We start from the raw sequence: 18191 nt of genomic DNA on the forward strand, positions 1-18191 counted from the left end.
TAACATATGCACAAGCTCTTGGACTACAGCAACAAACTATCCTGAGAATGGAATCAGCTAAATTGTAAGAGAGCATTTGTTCTATTTCTGAGAATCGGCAGTGGTAATGCATGTGCTTGATAGTATCATGATCATATGAATATATGAATCACACCTCTTGGAACAAAGTTTACATTCTGCATTTAGGCTACTGAGAGTAGAGGATGAAATTTCAGTTCTACTGCACTCAATCTGAATTGTGTTTTTCTTTTGCTCCCGCGTAAAATGTCACCCAGAAAACAGTTCACATTGATACATTCTTATGCTACCAATCCCTGTATCTAAAGATGTTTTCAATATTTAAGGCAAATCAAAGTAGAATTGAAGATAAAATATTATCACAAGTAGTTACTCTTAGATGTTTAATACATGACCTGACCTACTGAAAATCCCTTCCTGATATTATTGACATTTATTTAACCTATGACATTAATTCTTTGTAGCTCAATAAATCTGAGTATCTTCCCCCTGTATCATCAAGAGAATGGCACTGACAAAGAAAGTCAATCTGCAGCCCACACACAAATAATAGCTTTCCATTACATTTGCCATTTCACCTGAGTAATTCCTGATAATCATGAATAATGATGTTATTTGACATTCTAATGATATCATGCTATGCAACTTCAATCCATCAGTCACTGTCAGGAAGGTCAAATATTTGTATTCTATTACATTATGCAGAGTTCATTAAACAGTTAAATGACATTATACACCTTAATTATACTTCCAAATGAAACTACCACATATCATTTTGATTTTAGAGTCTATGTGATGCATCTCCATTTAAAAGAAGGATCATGATTTTGAATATTCATTGGTGAGAATGAAACAGAATGAAACTTCTAACAATAGTTTTTAAGCACTATCAAATCCTGATGTAAAATGAGTTTACACCTGAAAGAGAGTTCTTCACTGTCTAAGAAAGTTTACCATACTTTCTACTCTGTTATTATGGGTTACTTGTGATTCTAATAAGGGCTCAAAAACAGAATCATAATTGATATAGGAAAATGATTACTGACTAGAGCAATACAAATGATAATATAATATAATATAATATTTGTGAAAGATATGAAGACAGGATAACAGAAGGGAAATTTTGTTGTCAGCAATGTCCACATTAACTTTCTAAGTACAACTTAACAGAAGCACTGAAAACCTACTCTGGCAACCAAAATCATATAATAAAAAGAAAGAGGCATACTGAACTGTGGTTATAAAGCGTATTATTTTAATAATACTTAATATTCCAAAACCATTAAAATCATGCCAAGTTATCATTGTAATTATTTTCTAACAAACTACTCTTGCAAGTAATCTAAACGATAACTTTTGCATGAATCCGTTTTTCCCATCCCCATGAAAATCATTTTGCTGGTCAAGAAAAAGTAAGGTGCTCTGAGGCAGCCATTAAGAAGCCGTCAGAAGCTATGTATTGATTTAAGAAGACTTTAAAGAAATCATAGCCTTTGTGATTGTACTGAGCATTTCCACTCTCATATGATCTCATAAATGAGACACACACAATACCCAGAGAAATGGAAAGACGAGTACATAGAAGAATGTGTTTAAAATTCACTAAAAATATGAGTAGGGACAAGATATTTTTATGACCTTACAAAAGGTTTATTAAAATACTACTTTCCTCTTAGCTACAAATCAATTTCAGACTAAACCATTACTAGTCTTTGAGTCTGAAATGACCAACTCGAGCTTTTCATCAGATTTTCTTCATTATGTTCTTTTATGCATGCAAAAGAAGCTAGTTCATTACATTACAGCAGGCACCAGCTGAGTTATTCAGTTCTTTATCTGTCATGAATCACTGATGGGTAATGTGATTTTAAGCAACCAAAATGAACTTGGTGACATACAAAGGTTTTTCACCACTGCTATCATATATTCCCCCACATATTGCATTCATGACCTAAGTCTGATGGCTACATAGGTGAAAATCATATGTGAAAGGTCAGTTTTGCTTATTCTCGCAAAATGATTTTGTTTGAATCATTACTTCAGCAAAATTTCTGTTGAACGAGACCTAAAGGAAATAATAGAGTTTGCTTTTTAATATTGGCTTACTCTTGCTTATAGGACAATACATGTATGTTGGCACATCTAATTTACAGAAATACAGTTGAAATATCCTAACCAATGCAGTTTTGGAAAACAAACTGAGGCATAATAATTAATAACTGCTGCCATAGAGACCTTCCCAGTCTTAGGAGAAACAAGCATTAAAATTATTTCTCTTTCATTAAACTACATTTCTTTTCTTTCAGAAGAACTGGGAAAAATATTGCTTTTGTTCAGATTATCTGTTCATTCGCTATTCTAAATCTCTCACAGCTGCCAAAAGATATTGGAGGGAATTGGGAAAAAAGCCCCAGGTTTGGAGTTATTCCTTACTGCTTCAATAAATGACATTTTCAAGTTATTGGAGACTACTTCCAAATGCCCATAATTCATGGTATTTTCATATTTTAAAGTGAGCTGAGCTACACTGTCATTCGCAGAGTCAAACCCAATTAATTACTCTTCTATTTCCTTTTGTCAATGTCAAATGTGCTCTCACATCCCTATTACCAAATGCTAACAGTGGTGAAAACCAGCCCTCAGCATCAGTTTTTAACAGAGCAATTTCAAGACCTTGCAGTCTTGAAGGAGAAAGTTGCACACAGCATTAGAACCCCAGTATTTACTGCAGCAAGCACAACTAATCTCAAGGAGCATGATGGAAAGTTAACAGGACTGCCTTACCCTTTTTTCATGGGATGAGTATTTTAAGCAATTTTCAATTGAATCTGCATAGAAAGTTTTTTAATTCAATTAAGTTTCAATAATACAGAAAAGGAAATACATTTTTACATCAAGAAGCATCAGACAACTAGTATTAAATGAAAAAAGCACGTCCCTGAAATCAATCAAACTTTGCTAATTGGGCAAATTGAATTGTTTTCTGTATATGCAGCACATTTGTGCTTTCCTTTACTTAACAGGCAAAATACAGAGAATCCAGTAGTAACTAAGGTAATGATATATAATTACTCCATGTGAATGGCAAGTTTTCAAGGTTTATCACTGCACTGAATATATTTTGTTTCTATTAAAACTAAATTTGAGACTTTTCTGTTTCATTATTATTCTAAAGAAAGCAGGACTGTCATGAAATATAATTAGCAAGTCACAAAGGATCTTCTTAAACAGATATTCAGAATTCTGTGACTCTGACAGCAGATGCTTTGCAGAGTACAGCAGCCCAACTGACAGCGAACAAAAATTAGATTCAAAATGTGGAATAACATTAAGTTTATGAGTCTGCTGGCTTTCATTGCACTCCAATTCTATGGGACAAGGAAACCATGGGGAACCTCCTCAGCCCAACGAGATGAGCAGTGATACTTCTAAAACCTCGGCTTCTTCCAGCTCAGCTCTTCAGGCACCTGGTAATGATGGCTCATTAACGGAAAACTATTAGTGTCACAAACTCAAGAACCTTCCAAAAAGAGAATGAAAAACAGGTCAGAACTTGTCTTCTTTCGTTCCAGGTTCCAGAAACACTTCTTGTCAAGCTGTAAGTTTCAAATCTATGGAAATAGGTATGGTTCATCACTGCCACAGGAATGTGATGAATTAAAATTAAAAACGCAATCACCGCGTTAATAACTGCATAGGTCTGGCTTTTGATTCTAGTTATTACAAACACCGCACTGCAGTTGATTGAGAGTACATTAGCATTACATTTAGATTTGCCATCCTCTTCAGAATGAACCAAATGTTTCATACATTAAAATGGATTTTTCTTTCATCAGTTTATTATTTTATAAAGAAAATAATGATTGTTAACATTTAGTTTTTATAAGGGTAGCAGTAACTCAATTTAGAAATATGAGCAATTGGATTAAAAAAGTTACAAAGTATGCTACTTCCATTTTGATGATACCAAGTAGTTGTCTTACATTCTTATCTATTCAAAGAATAGTATTTTATCACCACGGATAATTCTTCATCACACACAGAGTCATGTACGTGTAAAGTAAGAAATAAATGGATAATAATTTGGCTTCTTAATTTGGAACTACTTTCATTCTGTTTTTGGGGATGGTATTCACAAATTAAAGCAAATTGAAACTATCAGCACAGAGCAGTGTGATTCAAAGTCATTAAACATAGGTAGACTTTCTTCTAGTGTGCAACTCACACTGAACCAGCTCTTAAAATGCTTTGACAAATGTATAAAAATACAATTCAGCATTATTTTGCACATGTTCGTTTTTTTTTTCTGTCCATCTGTCCTGCCAACAATTAGGTTACACAGGAGATACTGAAATGATTTAATAGTGAGGAGAGTCAAGCACCCCTCAATCTCCTGAGAAAAACAAAAAACTCTACTATACCTTCACATTCTTTCTCTTCCTTTTCTGTCTAGTATTTCTATTGGCATTTTTAGTTTTTAAATGAAGCATTTTTAAATATATGTCTTTATATATACACAATATTTAGATCATGTGTACCTGAACAAAGACCTTTGACACTATTTTCAACTACACGAACTAAAACCATAATGAGATTGGATAAGTTGTTATTTTTCTCCAGCAAGGTAAGGAATGTAGTGGATCTCTGTGACAAGTGAGAATTATGTAATCTCATAAACATTACCAATTCTGTGGTTTGAAAAGCAAGGACGTATCACAGAATCATAGAATGGCCTGGGCTGGAAGGGACCTCAGGGATCATCCTGCAGTTGTGCAGTAAGTGTGCACAATAAGCACTCAAGATCTACAATAGCTGACAATTTTTCAAGCTAAGATTAAAAACTTTCAGAAGGGAAAAGGAAATAACGAGATGAAAGGCAGTAGTTATTGCTGTTGAATCCTTTGACAGATCAGATGACAATCTTGATCAAATTTTTATTATTTAAAAAGACAAATAGAGCATTTCCCTGTGCCTTTTCAATTACGAGAGAACACAATCATCAAATCACATGATATTCTTTACGCTGAAATCTTGTAAGCAATTTTAAGCAATCCCTTATGACCAGCATGTTAGCTGCTGCACAAAGTTAACTTCACACAGGTACAATGCGACAGTTTAAGATCAAGGACAATCTGAGAAAATCTCAGACAACGCTTGACTGCTCAGTGCTCTCCTATCCCTGATCACATACATGTTGGCAAAAACTGAAGAAGAAAAGCAGTAGTTTTTGGGACACGACGGCAATTCAACCATGGCATGGAAGGACCATTACATTTCTATTGGTTGCTTAAACTATGAATTTATTCTCTTTCATTTAGCAGCACTGGACTCCTCGTATTCATTCCATATCTAAATACTTATTATTATACATCCTGTTAGTTCAGAAGGATCAAAACTTACTATATTTCTGAACAAACACCACATACAACATTCCTAATTCTGAACTAAGTATCACTGATTCGATTTGTACACAATAGAACCCCCAGTGTTAGCAGCCAATTAAACAGACTATTCTATATTCTTCAAGTGCTGTATGTATAGAAATGATCAGACGAATGAAGACTCCAAACTACATATGAGGCCATCACAAACAACGTTGCTGTGAATGCCATATATATGGATCCAATTTTTTGCTTTTTAAGAAGTGAATAAAGTCTGACCTGGACACTCACTGGAGCTTTGGATTAAGTATATCACCCACATATACATAAATAGAAATCTCATCGTGACATCTTGTGTCTGTATAGGTTAAAAATGAGTCAAACAAGTTTAAGCTTTATATTGAAAGGCTTCCGCTGTAACAAATGCTATAAAAACAATCATCACATGGAGATAAGTCTGCAGGCAGTTGACAGAGCACAGCACAGAAATACATGTCTGTACATAGCTTTACAGCCCTGCAGTCCCTTTATAATGCTCAGTAGTTCCTCGCAAGACATCTTCAGAGACCAACCTGAGCCTGATAGACTTTTTAACTGCGTAATTTGTTCTCTATCTAGTGCTCAAGTTTAAATAGAATCTACACCAACTCCATCATTGTCAAGAAAATAAAAGATTGCCTCCAATTTTCAACTGTGCAAAGCTCAAGAACCATTAACCAACGGATGACAACTTGAACAACACAATCAAAACTGAACTGTTGCAAGCATTAAGGAAAGTAGTTCAGTTTAGTTGAAAATTCTACCCCATTTTTTGTGTTAATTGAACATATAAATGCTACAGTAAGCTGTTTCTGTGGTTTTGCTTTCTGGAAATATCTGACTGCATCAGATTCTTTCAGGTAATACCTTATTTTCACGTAATAAGCATGTTTCTCCAGAAGTGCAAAAGATGATTCAACACCACTGAGCTTATAGATATGTGTATATATTTATTAAAAATATATATATAATCCATATTAAGTGCATTTCTATCATATTTTGTTGAGGAACTGGAGAGGATGCTTTCACTGTTTTTTAAGTGAAAGTAACTTCATCACAACATTTTGCTCAGTCAGCAGCATTCCATTAATGCTGCTGCATTCAGATTAAGATAAAGATAGAATTACGTCATGTTCAGATTTTTGTGATTTTGGTTTTGACAGACAAGAAAGTATACATTATTTTCTTAATATGATGGGGTCATAGGAGGGAAACTTTGATTTGGCAGAGATGCTATTAGCACCCTTCCACATGACTTGGTACTAATTAGGTGTGAGGCTTTTTTTGTGTTGTTTTCAAGCCTTCCTGCTACCCAACTGTGGCAAATCCATGCTTTATATGCATTGCAAATTACAGAAGAAAAAAAAACATCCAAATAATCTTCTCCAAGTACTTTATTTCTTTGGCAACTCAGCAAAAGCAGCCACATCTGATGTCTCTCACTAAAATTTTAAAGGAGAGCCATTTGACAATATATTGATCTTACTTCAAAGTGATTATAAAGTTTTTGCTCTCAGGTTAATTTACGTCCCACCCAAAGGAGCTCTGCAAAATACAGTATGTAAAATTGTTTGTCTTCATTTTGTCTTTTATTTGTGCTATCTGGAACTAAATTATAAGGGGTGTGGAGAGGAGAAACATGTAATTTCATTTTGTAAATATGATAGGTGGACTTCCTGCTAACAAACTTTACAGTACATTGAAACACAGGGCTTTTGGTTCTAACTAGAAAGTGTTAGACTGCTTTCAGTACTGATGGCAGTCCCTAAAGCATTCATCATGCTAAATCATTATGGAAAGGCAAAATGAACACCCCAAAGCTCCAGCTAGTTGTCAGGTGCAGTTCAAAGCAATTCAATTTTGCTATGGTGTTTCCATATAGGCAGATATGATCAAGTGATTTTCTAATTTTCTCAGGCAAAATGTTGCACTCTGGCTACTTTTCTTGTGTTCGTGCAATACGATCACAAGTCTTGCTAGATTTTGAGCTCTTAAAGGTTCTTCAAGATGTGACAGCAAGGCCTCAAACCCTACTCTCACTCCCCACTCTCCTCACTTCCTCTCTAAAACAAAGGAAATTTAACAAGTGTGCCACAAAAGAACTATACCCTTAGCAATTTCTGTTTGGTAACTTTATCCTTGGAGCATGAATGTAGCAAAGCGCACTACCTATCAGGTGAGCAAGGCTCTGAATGGCTTGAATCATCATTAGCAAAACTGATCCTAAAACAACACTGAAATGTGTGCTTGTAGTGATTAAACTGCAGCGGATGAATTCTGGCAACATTTATTTTTATACTGGCATAATATAAATACATAACATGTTGTATGTATGACATTCTTTCCTTACAACCAGGCATATCTGCCCTGGGAGAGAAAAAAAATGCAGAGCCACACAATGACACATTTGTACAACAGCATTCATAGTTACATTTTTTTATGCAGATCAAAGCAAAAGCTCCTACTCATCTATGTCAAGTCCATCAGAAAAGACTGCATAAAATAGCAGTACTTCCAAATTCACCTATTTAAATCCATACTTGTTACACACAACTTGCAATTTTACGATGGAAATAGCAATGTTATCTCAATGCATTTCCACCAATTAATAGATAGAGATAACAAACCCTGAACTAAAACTTTGAAATTTGAAGATGTCCTGGTAACCATAACCATATCAAAATGTATCATTAAAAAGAGAGAGAGAAACAAAAATGGGTACTGATGGACAATTAACTGCTCTTAGGTAGTTTTGGTAGAGGTCAGTGCTCTGAATGCAGATGTTAAAGTGAAGACTACCGATAAGGGAATTTTGAATCTCTCATTGTATGACATGAACATCTGCTCAAGTGAGCTCACTGTGAGAGTGCTACAGTTAGTATTTTTATCAGAAACAGATTCAGCAGGGTATAAGGAACAGTAAAATACAAAATGAATAATAAACATGCATTAGCAGACCGTTCATTACTCATAAAACCTTGGAAACTTAGGTATGGTGTAAGTGATAGAGCAAAATACCTCTGTATCCATGAATCAGGTGCTCCATTTTCTACTGTAGTCTCATGTTACAGCAAAGCTTCTATTGTGTTTTATGTTCATATCTAACTTTGTAAGAGACAACTTATTAAAACAATTTACCCAATTATCTTGCTCAGAGAAGGAGCTCGATCCTCAGCTGAAGCTCTGCAAAGCAATTATAGGGCCATTTAGAATCACTGTTTTGATATTCTCACCTGCCAGTTCAAACTAACAGAAGAAAGCATTTCCTAAACAAACGAAGCAGCAAACTGAGAGACTCTGGGCACACAGTAACACAGGAGAGACCATCTGTGCTGCCTTCCTGAATGGGCAGCGATGGAAAGCACGCTGCTGGGCAGGAGTTCACTGCACTGTAGGGGTGGCAAGGCAGAAGAGAGGGAGGAAAGGACTTGGTCCAACATCAAAAGCAATAGATACCAGAAGGGATGAAGTCTTTGGGGTCTCACATTTCAGAGCTTCATTATTTTGCACTCAGTTATGTACTACTGCTGCAGAGTAAAGCAATTGTATTCAAAGTATTCCTTCTGCTAACCAGTAAGTTGTCTCTCAGGAAATTAGGATACAGTAAACGTTGGATTAACCCTCCAAGGATTGACGTCTACACCCTGTAGTTGGGAGAGATTAGGCTATGGCAATAGTTATTGTTACTTTTTGCCCTGGAGAAAGTACTGGAATCACACACCACAGAGAACTACTTCACTTCTGCCTGTTTAGAGAACACTCCTGAACACTTTTCCCTGTACACGGCATGCCTTTTTCTCCCTTCCTGTCTGCTGGATGCCCCTGAATATAAATAAAAGATTATTACTGGCGAAATGTCTACTTTGTTTTATAATTATGTTCCATAAAGGAATATTTTGCGGCAAAACCTGTAGGTTCAGAGCAGAGAAGAGACAACAGTTTAACACTGTATCTCTAAGATGCTGTTTTGGCTGTTGCAACAGGAAATTCGTGTCAGATACCTCTGAGAAATCTATACTTGAGGAAAACATTGAGCACTGTATCACACCGAATAGCACAAAATATTCCAATATGCTAGAAATAATAAGGAATAAATGAAATTTTCAATTGACTTCCAGCAAATCTGTTTTCATTACAAATGGAGATTTTGCATGTATTGCATTACTTATGGTAATTGTGTGACATCTATTATGAATAACCATGTATTCCAATCATCTCTTTTAATTATGTTCCACCATAAGAGCAAGCCATGCAGTACCTTACCCAGATTGTTAACTCTGTGTGTGCTGTATATCACATTTTGATGGCTGTGCTGAGGGCTGACGTTCAAGATGTGCACAAACTGTAACACTAACAGTGTTGTAATTGTCATCTCCTTCATTAGCCAGAAACTGATTCAAGAAAAAACAAACAAATAAACAAAAACCTGAATTTAAATCTAGTTATGTGATAAGAAAATTAAAAACTTTTTATTCTTTTATTTTACAAAGCAATAGGTGCCCAAATGTAAAGCAAAGCATGTGGATCTCTGCAAGTTGATGCAGGAAATTAAGTAGCAGACTTTAGGGTTCTTAAAGAACTGAAGAAACCCAAATTTAAGTGGACTTGAGCTTAAGTAGTGGTACAAATGCAATGGCAGCACACTCATCTTTTGTGTTTGCTATCCATTGACTGTTTATGGCTGATGAATTTGTTTGGGTTTACTGACGCGATAAAAAGTATAAAATTACAGGTTTGCTCAATAACTACTCCAATTATAAATTTGCTCTCTACTAGACTAGAAAATAACTGCTGGACTAAAAGTATTCATTATCTATGAACAGAACTTCACAGCTTTTTCAATAACAGGAATGCCAATTATGGGTTAAAACTCAAAGGGAAAATTCATTTTATCTGTTCTGAATCCAACCTCAGTTTCCCTGTCATCTTTCAGACAAAACTTTGCTACCTCTAAGTTTTACTTTCATCCTTACAGCTTCGCTTCTCTGTCTTTTAAACTTCTTACAGCTCACTGGGAGGAGGCTTTTCTCACTCCAAATTGGTGATTCTATGATTTAGCCTTGTCTCTTGCTGTACTAAAATACAAGTAGGTGATTTTTTTTTTTTTCCAGATGATCTCAGCCACCACAATGACAGAAATCTCACAATACAGATATGCAATCTACAGATACAAGCTGATACGAAAACGCTAAGCTGCTCTGTTAATTGTTAATGACAGTAAACAAGAGAAAATGGGAGGCTGCAACAAAGCTAACAGTGAAATCCTTTTAAATAGGAAAGTGAATCCAATACTTTTAACCTTCAAAAATACACTGCCTTCATATAAAACTGGATCTTAAAAATTATAATATAAAATATAAAAATCACAACATGGGGAAGACAATAGGGAGCTGCTATGAAATGTGACCTTCCACAGCTATCAGCAGCCAACTTATTTAAAATGTTCAAGTACCACATTTTTTCATGATGACAAGAACAGGCTTTCCACACTGTTCATTGCTTTATGGGCATGGTGCAAGTGTGCATAATAGGTACCACAGCAGTGAGGACTCACGGACTAGCTTCAAAAATTCTTCTGCAAGTTCCTGGAGTATGCAAGGACAAAATGCCACTTTTAGAGGACATATATCAGTAACACACCTTCAAAAGTGTACACTGCGTGCCCCTGAACTACTCATAGCAAGTGTAAGCGTAACATGTTGGGCCTGAGGTTAAGCAATTTATAAGGCCTAAACAACAATGACAGTTAGCGGGTGAATGAGGGAATAAACCAAAATGAATTTCAGCATATGTTAACAGTGTAGTCTAGAATCTGATCCATTGTGACACACAGCTTATTTTTTTCCTAAACCTATCTTTCTGAGATCTGATGACTCTATGAGCAAGGCTTTAAAGTCAGTTGAACACATCACTAAGAAGAGACTGTTCATCCCTTTATGGCATCTGGTAAGATGGACTTTATATCAAGAACCAGATTCTACCCTGGGAGCTACTGTCTCTCCCACACATGGCTTTAAGGTACATTTTTTTCTACATCCCAAGAAATTCTTATTATTATCTTCCTAAACGCACATAAATGAGCAATCTGGTTAGTAAATTACTCCATTTGCAAATTAGCAAAAAAATATGTTTGATTTCATTACTTCCAGTTCTTTTTTCTTTCTGAAATTGCAGCACAGAGCATTTCATGAACACCACCACATTAATGTAAACACAACTACGCAAACAGGATGGGTAAATCCTTATCATGAAGTTTGTCCCCTTACTACAGTGAGCACTTTTCAAGTGAGACAAAATTTGAAAGGAGAGAAAGTATTCTTATTAGACTAAATGATGCAGTTGGAAAATAAACAAGAACATAGAGAGGCAGAAAGGCAGGCAGACCGTCAGACGAGCTTTTGCACACAGAATCCTGAATCTATTATCTTCTGAAACAGCATTTCCTAATGTGAGTCAAACATTATCCCTTTGTTTGTAGTCTGCAAACAAAATGACTCCAGCCCTGACATAATTAACTGGTTTCTCTATCACCACTAAATTCAAGTGGCTTGCATACACAGAGCTGAGCAGTCGCTCTTTGGGCTGTTTGAACAGAGCATTTTTTCCCAGAAGGTAGGCTGTGAATACAACAAAGCTGACCTACTGGCTTGCTAATGCCAGGGCTACAGTCCCACCTGCCTTTTGTATAAGGTAGCTCAATTCAGCTGAAAAACAATAAGCATAGGACTTGTTTTCCTTATTCTCATTTGATAAAAGACTCAAGACTGCTCAAATAGGGAAGAGTCACTGAACAGTTTTGTTTGGAGATATTTTCTCAAAAAGAAATTACCAAATACTGCCAGTACAGACAGTAATTCCAAATCTCTTTTCCATTCCTGCTAATGAAACATACTCTCTATTTCCCCCATATTTTCACACAAGATCCATTACTTATATCTATTCTTCTCACTCACAGAGTATTTTTATTATGCCAGCAAAGCTACTGCACCCCTCTTCCAACTAATGTCTTCTTCCAGAGTACCAAGAAAAATTGAGAAATTCAAGGAATTCCAGTTTCTCCTGTTGCAGTTTAGGCCAGTGGGTGGCTGAGCACCACATGGTTGTTTGCTCACTTTTCCTTTCCCTACGTGATGGGGAGAGAACTGAGATAAAGTAGAACTTGTGGGTTGAAATAAAACTATTTACTCAGATAAAGAAAAGAATAATATTTATGACAGATATACATACACAAAAAACAAGTGATGCACAGGCAATTGCTCACCACTTCCTGAATGAAGCTCAGCTAGCCGCTGAGCAGCTAACAGTGAGAGGAACTCCTGTCTCCTTCAAAACTCCTTCTGCTTGATGTCATATAGCATGGAATATCCCTTTGGCATCTTTAAGTCAGCTGTCCTAATTCTGTTCCATCCCAACTCCTTGAGCCCTCACTTCAAATGGCCTTGGCTCTGTATAACACTGCTTAGCAGCAACTATAAACATCAGTGTGTTATCAACATTGTTTTTCTCATAGAACCACAACTTAGCATCATACCAGATACTCCGAAGAAAACAGAGTTTCACTTCCAGCTGAAACTAAGATGACATGAACTCATCGTAACAAGGGACAGCATCTGTCTCAATGCGCTTTAGTGGTTGGCAGCCCTGCACACTGCAGCGAGGCTGGAATGAGATGATCTCTGAGGTCTCTTCCAACCCAAGCCTCCTATGATTCCGAGTCCACAATATCTCTAAGGGCCCACTTAGATTGCAAAGCCTTCACAGAACCAGAAGCTATTTTTAGCTCTTTGCTTGAAAGTGAACTGACGCACCATGGTACTGATTCAGAACTGCTCTTCAGCATTGCACTAATGTGAGCTAATAACAGTAATGCATATGTAGCTTCTGCAACCAGCACTAAAAGAGTACTTTCCCACAGGGCTGGATATGTTTAATGTGTAGTTGTAATGGTGTAGGGTACATTACTGCAATATGCAAATGCAAATATTTATATTCTGCAATAACTGGTTTTTATTTGCTGAAGCTTAGTTTTATAGCAAATATTAACACTTCTTTGGGCTAAAAAACATAAAAATCATAATTATATAGCATAAATACAGATGTGATATATGTGCGATGTACAAGCCAACTAAATCACAGTTAACAGCAGCTCTGTAACTTCAGGAAGAATTAAAACTTTGCACACATGCTAAACACTGGTTTTCAAGCTGAACACCATGGTTTTCAACCAAACTTGTGAAAGAACCTGTCTGCCTAGAGACAGCAGATTTCTGTTCTTTCTGATTTCCTGCAAAGGAAAAATCTATCAGAACTTAACAAAATCAAAAATTACATTTAATATATATTATCACACAGTGCTGATTAATAGGTTTTTTAACTGCAAATACATTAATAAAAGCATCAACTACATTGTCATAGTGCAGAATATGTTAATCTCAAATAATACAGCACTTCTGCTAACATATGACAGTGCAGCTTATAAACATATAAATTGTACAGCAGACCAGATGCTATTCTTACAGTAGATGACCCAAGGTCCCATCCCACCCATGAAACAGACCCAGAACAATTACACTGCAGCTCTGGGTGTTATCAGATCTTTGAAGGAGCATCTGGTTCAACTAATGTTTTCTCTAGTCATTAACAAAGAAACAAGCCACAGTAATTCACAGCACAGCAAGCTGCCTCAGCAACAAAAAAAAAAGACCACCAACTTTGTATGGTACATTTTTATATATGCTCTATTTCTTATAATCCCTACAATTACAATACCTTCTGTAAGAAGACAGCAGATCCCTATGGAAAGTTATACTAAGTAGCCCAGAACCACTTAGTAGATTACAGTTTAAGTGTTTTGTTGGTTTTTTTTTTTTTTTTTCCCTGAATGGAAAACCTCTTTCATAATCAATTCCAGATGAAAAATAATTGTAAAGTGTTTCATTTATTACATGCACACACATGTGCACGTCCACTATGAAGTACTATAAAGTTGCTTGGTCCTGATAACCCTTATCTCATTGTTCCCAGATGGAAAGCGTGTTGTTTTGGTTTTTTTTAATAGCCAATTCAATAAGCTGTTGAAAAATGCTTTGTATAATATAGCATTGCCATAGATCTGATGTTTGTCTCTGTCATTACATTCTGCATTCAATCAATTTACAAATGTTGCTGTGTTCCTGTTGTGCTAGTTTTCCTTACGGCATCCTGAACAGAAATCCAAAGATCAATATCTTGTCTGCTGAAAAAATGTGGGACATAACAAATGAATAATTTTATTTGCAATAAAAGTCCTAGCCCCAAAGTGGATTCTGCTAATGCTCAAAATCATTTCTCATGTTTAACACAAAATGGAAGCAAGTATCTGCACAACTCAGTAAGAAAGTGATAAAAAAAACACAGCTCACTTATACTGAAAGCGAAACCATGTAACCATGGTGTTTGGCTAGGAAAGGATCTACAGAATAGTAAGCCACTCACAAAGTATTTGTAGCCACACAAAGTTCGTGGCAAAGAACAGATGGATTTTCTTAAAGAAGGTTCTGAAGTTGTGCTCTGAACCATGGAAGCAGCAGTGCTATGAATGAAATGAACTGAGAAGGCGGGGAGAAATAGTTCCTGCCAGCTGCATGACCTGATCCACTTCTTGACTTGTGCATTCTAAGTGAAGGAAGGACTGAATCTGCTGACGACAGACACATCCCCTGCACTGTTCCAGCTACTGAAAGCTATCTTCTCTAATACATCTAAAAGCTGTTCAAGACAGCCACAGATGGCTTTTCACAATCCATTTTCATAGAGCATTTCCTTCAAAAATGGTATTGATATCTGTGTAAGCTTGGTGGGTATATACAACAGGCAACTGCCAAACTGCTGAGGTATGTGCTGCATGTAGTATTCCCAGCTAAACTCCTGGCTCCATAAGAATCCACAGGGGCTGCTGAAACAGTGTCACAGCACTTTTGTACAGAATAGGGAAAAAAATGCACCCTGAAACAAAAGCTCATTCAGCAAGACAGGCCCCAGAACAATGTGCCTGGCTGCTCTGAAATAAGACAGACAAGAAAAGGGAAGAGCCATCTTTCACTTTGAAATATAGGAGTGAACAAAGCATGTATGTATTCCCCGTGTCATTGTGAGACTTAACTGATTTGTGGAGACTGAGAATAAGCACCTCTTGAGCCTTAAATGTGTTTCCATTGGGTGACAGCAATGGGACTGGACATTCAAAGGGGAGTAGACACTAACCCTGCATGCTGGGTTATGTGCAGCTTTCCCTATCAGGTTATGCCACAAGAGTTGAATGATTTTGCTACAAGTCTCAATTGCATGAACAGACTTCAGCTTGGACAGCAGAGATTGCAGTTTAATGTCAGACCCTCTACTCAATATTAAGGTACCAGTTACTTCCTAATCAACAATCTGCAATGATCAGTACACGACAAAGAGGTTTGTACACCCATGAACTACTGTGCAGCCATTAGAAAGAAGCCTAATCCTGAATCAGATAAGGCATCTCTCTCAAGGTACCTTTCCTTTTTTTTTTTCTCTTTCCTTACCAGGAATGATAACTCCTGGTTACTATTAGCACAGTCTGATTTTCAAATGTCAAGATGAATTCACACGATTGACAGCTAGAAAGAAACAAAACGTTTAATTTGTTAACTGGGCAAGTATGCTTTGGCACTGCTCAAATCACAAAACCCAGAACTCCACAAGACCATTTTTCTGAAATTTCTCAGAATACAACAACTGTATTTTGAAACTATTACAGCAAATACACTACTCCAATCCTACGTTCTGTTTCAAGAGGGAATTTCAACCTTACAAGTTAATTAAAGCCACCACCTGGAGTGAGCTGGCTTCAAACTGATTTCCTTTGTCTCTCTAATGCACATGCATTAATATTTTATTTTCTACTGAAAAAAAAAAAGAAAGAAAGAAAGAAAGAAAAAGAAAGAAAGGAATGTCACAAGTATGCCAAAGACAAGGCAGATAAAATTATTGCAATAAAACAAAGAAGATACACTTGTTACTGCCAGGTCTTGAGACAAATGCTGCATTACACAGACATTTTATAAGCTTTCAACTGCAAATTGCTCTATTTTACATACTATATTCCAGCCTTTGCATCAAGATCTTTTCTATGTATTTTTTTTCCCGTAATGAGGAAGAAAGTGTCAGGGCTTTATTACCTGAACATTTATTCAACAGAGCAACAAAGACTATATTATATATTACAATGCACAAGCTATTAAAACAATGTGATACTCTAAAATATGCTGCAATACTCATTACGGGATAACAAAGCTAAATCTGAGCAAATAAATGTATCTGCCAAACAGTCAGCAATAACTACACAACTAGAGTTTATAATCTTTAATTATTTAAGAAGGAAAGAAGCTTGTAATAATTAAGTTTTACAGGCTCCTTAAATTGACACTTCTAGATGCTCACAAAACTTTAAAAAAAAAAAAAAAAAAAAAAGTCTGTTCCTGCTGAAATCTCTGTTCTTTGCTTAACAACCAAATGAAGTTGTTCACTTAACTAACTAACAAAATCATTATTCCTTTATAAGCTTCCCATTCCAGCACAAGAAATGTTTTGTTTACTCTCTGGCCTGGACAATGCATAAGCCAACATGTAAGGCATTTACAGGCAGACAGTGACCAATGCAATACACTCTTTCAATAGTTTTGAAAATATTTTCCCTAAAATTATTAAGACATTGTAAATCATTTTGATTTACATCAGATACTTTACGAACTTTTAATTGAGAAGAGCAGCTCATTTAATTAACTAAAACACGTCAGTGAGGCAGTAACATGTTTAACATTTCTAGGAAATTTGTGCATCTTTGTCAAACGTTTATAACCAATCTGCCTTCTGGAATGAACAGAAGCATTCAAAACAGGTGCACAGAAGTTCTATGCTGAAGAATTGTAATAGACAGGAATGATGGGAGGAGATTCAACACCTCAGGAAGAAATAAAATACATTTATAGATTAAAAAATACATATCAGAATCAGTAAATCACATGTTAAATTGTGAAAGAAAAAAAACCATAAAAACGCAGAAGAACAAGAAGGCTTTAACTGAACTCCAGACGTGTTTTCAACATGCATCCAGCCACTGTCTCACTGAGTTCCCGTGAAAATGTTACCATAAAACTCTACGGAAATGGACTGATCACTTGTGAATGTTTCTGAAAAGTTCAATTCTAGCCACTGAAATGAGTGCAAGTTACTTAGTTCTGACCATGAAATAACATGCAACACTCCAAAATAAAAATAGAGGCATTTACCATTCATGTATAGTCATCTTCCCATAATGTTTCTAAACAGAGTTTTACCTATAACACAGGGCATTTTTTTCCTCAGAAAGCACGTTTGCTACACAGATGGTTTATTTAATCCATTCTCACCTAAATTAATAAAGCAATCTGCATCCCCGCCTCCCCTTCCCCCCCAACAAAATAATAGCCTTCATACTGGATTCTGCTGCCATTTGACAAATTGCATACACTTAGCTACATGAACTTGAACATTCTCCATAAAGAAGTTACCACTGCTAAAAATACGTGATATTATTGAAGATGTGTTACTTAGCATAACATGGAACTTAAACAGTAGCCCTCAGATACACTTTAAAATGCTTTTAGTAGCACCTGGCTGTTTATACATCTTCTGTGGTGAAAAGGTCAATAGAAATTCACCTCTAAGGTCACAGTTGCTAAGCAACTGTTTTCGGCAGTTCTG

At 36.1% G+C, this 18191-nt stretch overlaps 1 protein-coding gene across 3 annotated transcripts in view; it reads right to left on the reverse strand.

The window, feature by feature from the left end:
* FHIT (fragile histidine triad diadenosine triphosphatase) overlaps positions 1-18191 on the reverse strand; it is a 508608-nt gene that overhangs the window by 360653 nt on the left and 129764 nt on the right. The gene's annotated exons all lie outside the window — the stretch shown is intronic.

Source organism: Lagopus leucura, unplaced genomic scaffold (genome assembly GCF_019238085.1).
Source record: "Lagopus leucura isolate 7727_CA_CO unplaced genomic scaffold, USGS_WTPT01 Super-Scaffold_100028, whole genome shotgun sequence".
NCBI classification, from domain to species: Eukaryota; Metazoa; Chordata; class Aves; order Galliformes; family Phasianidae; genus Lagopus; species Lagopus leucura.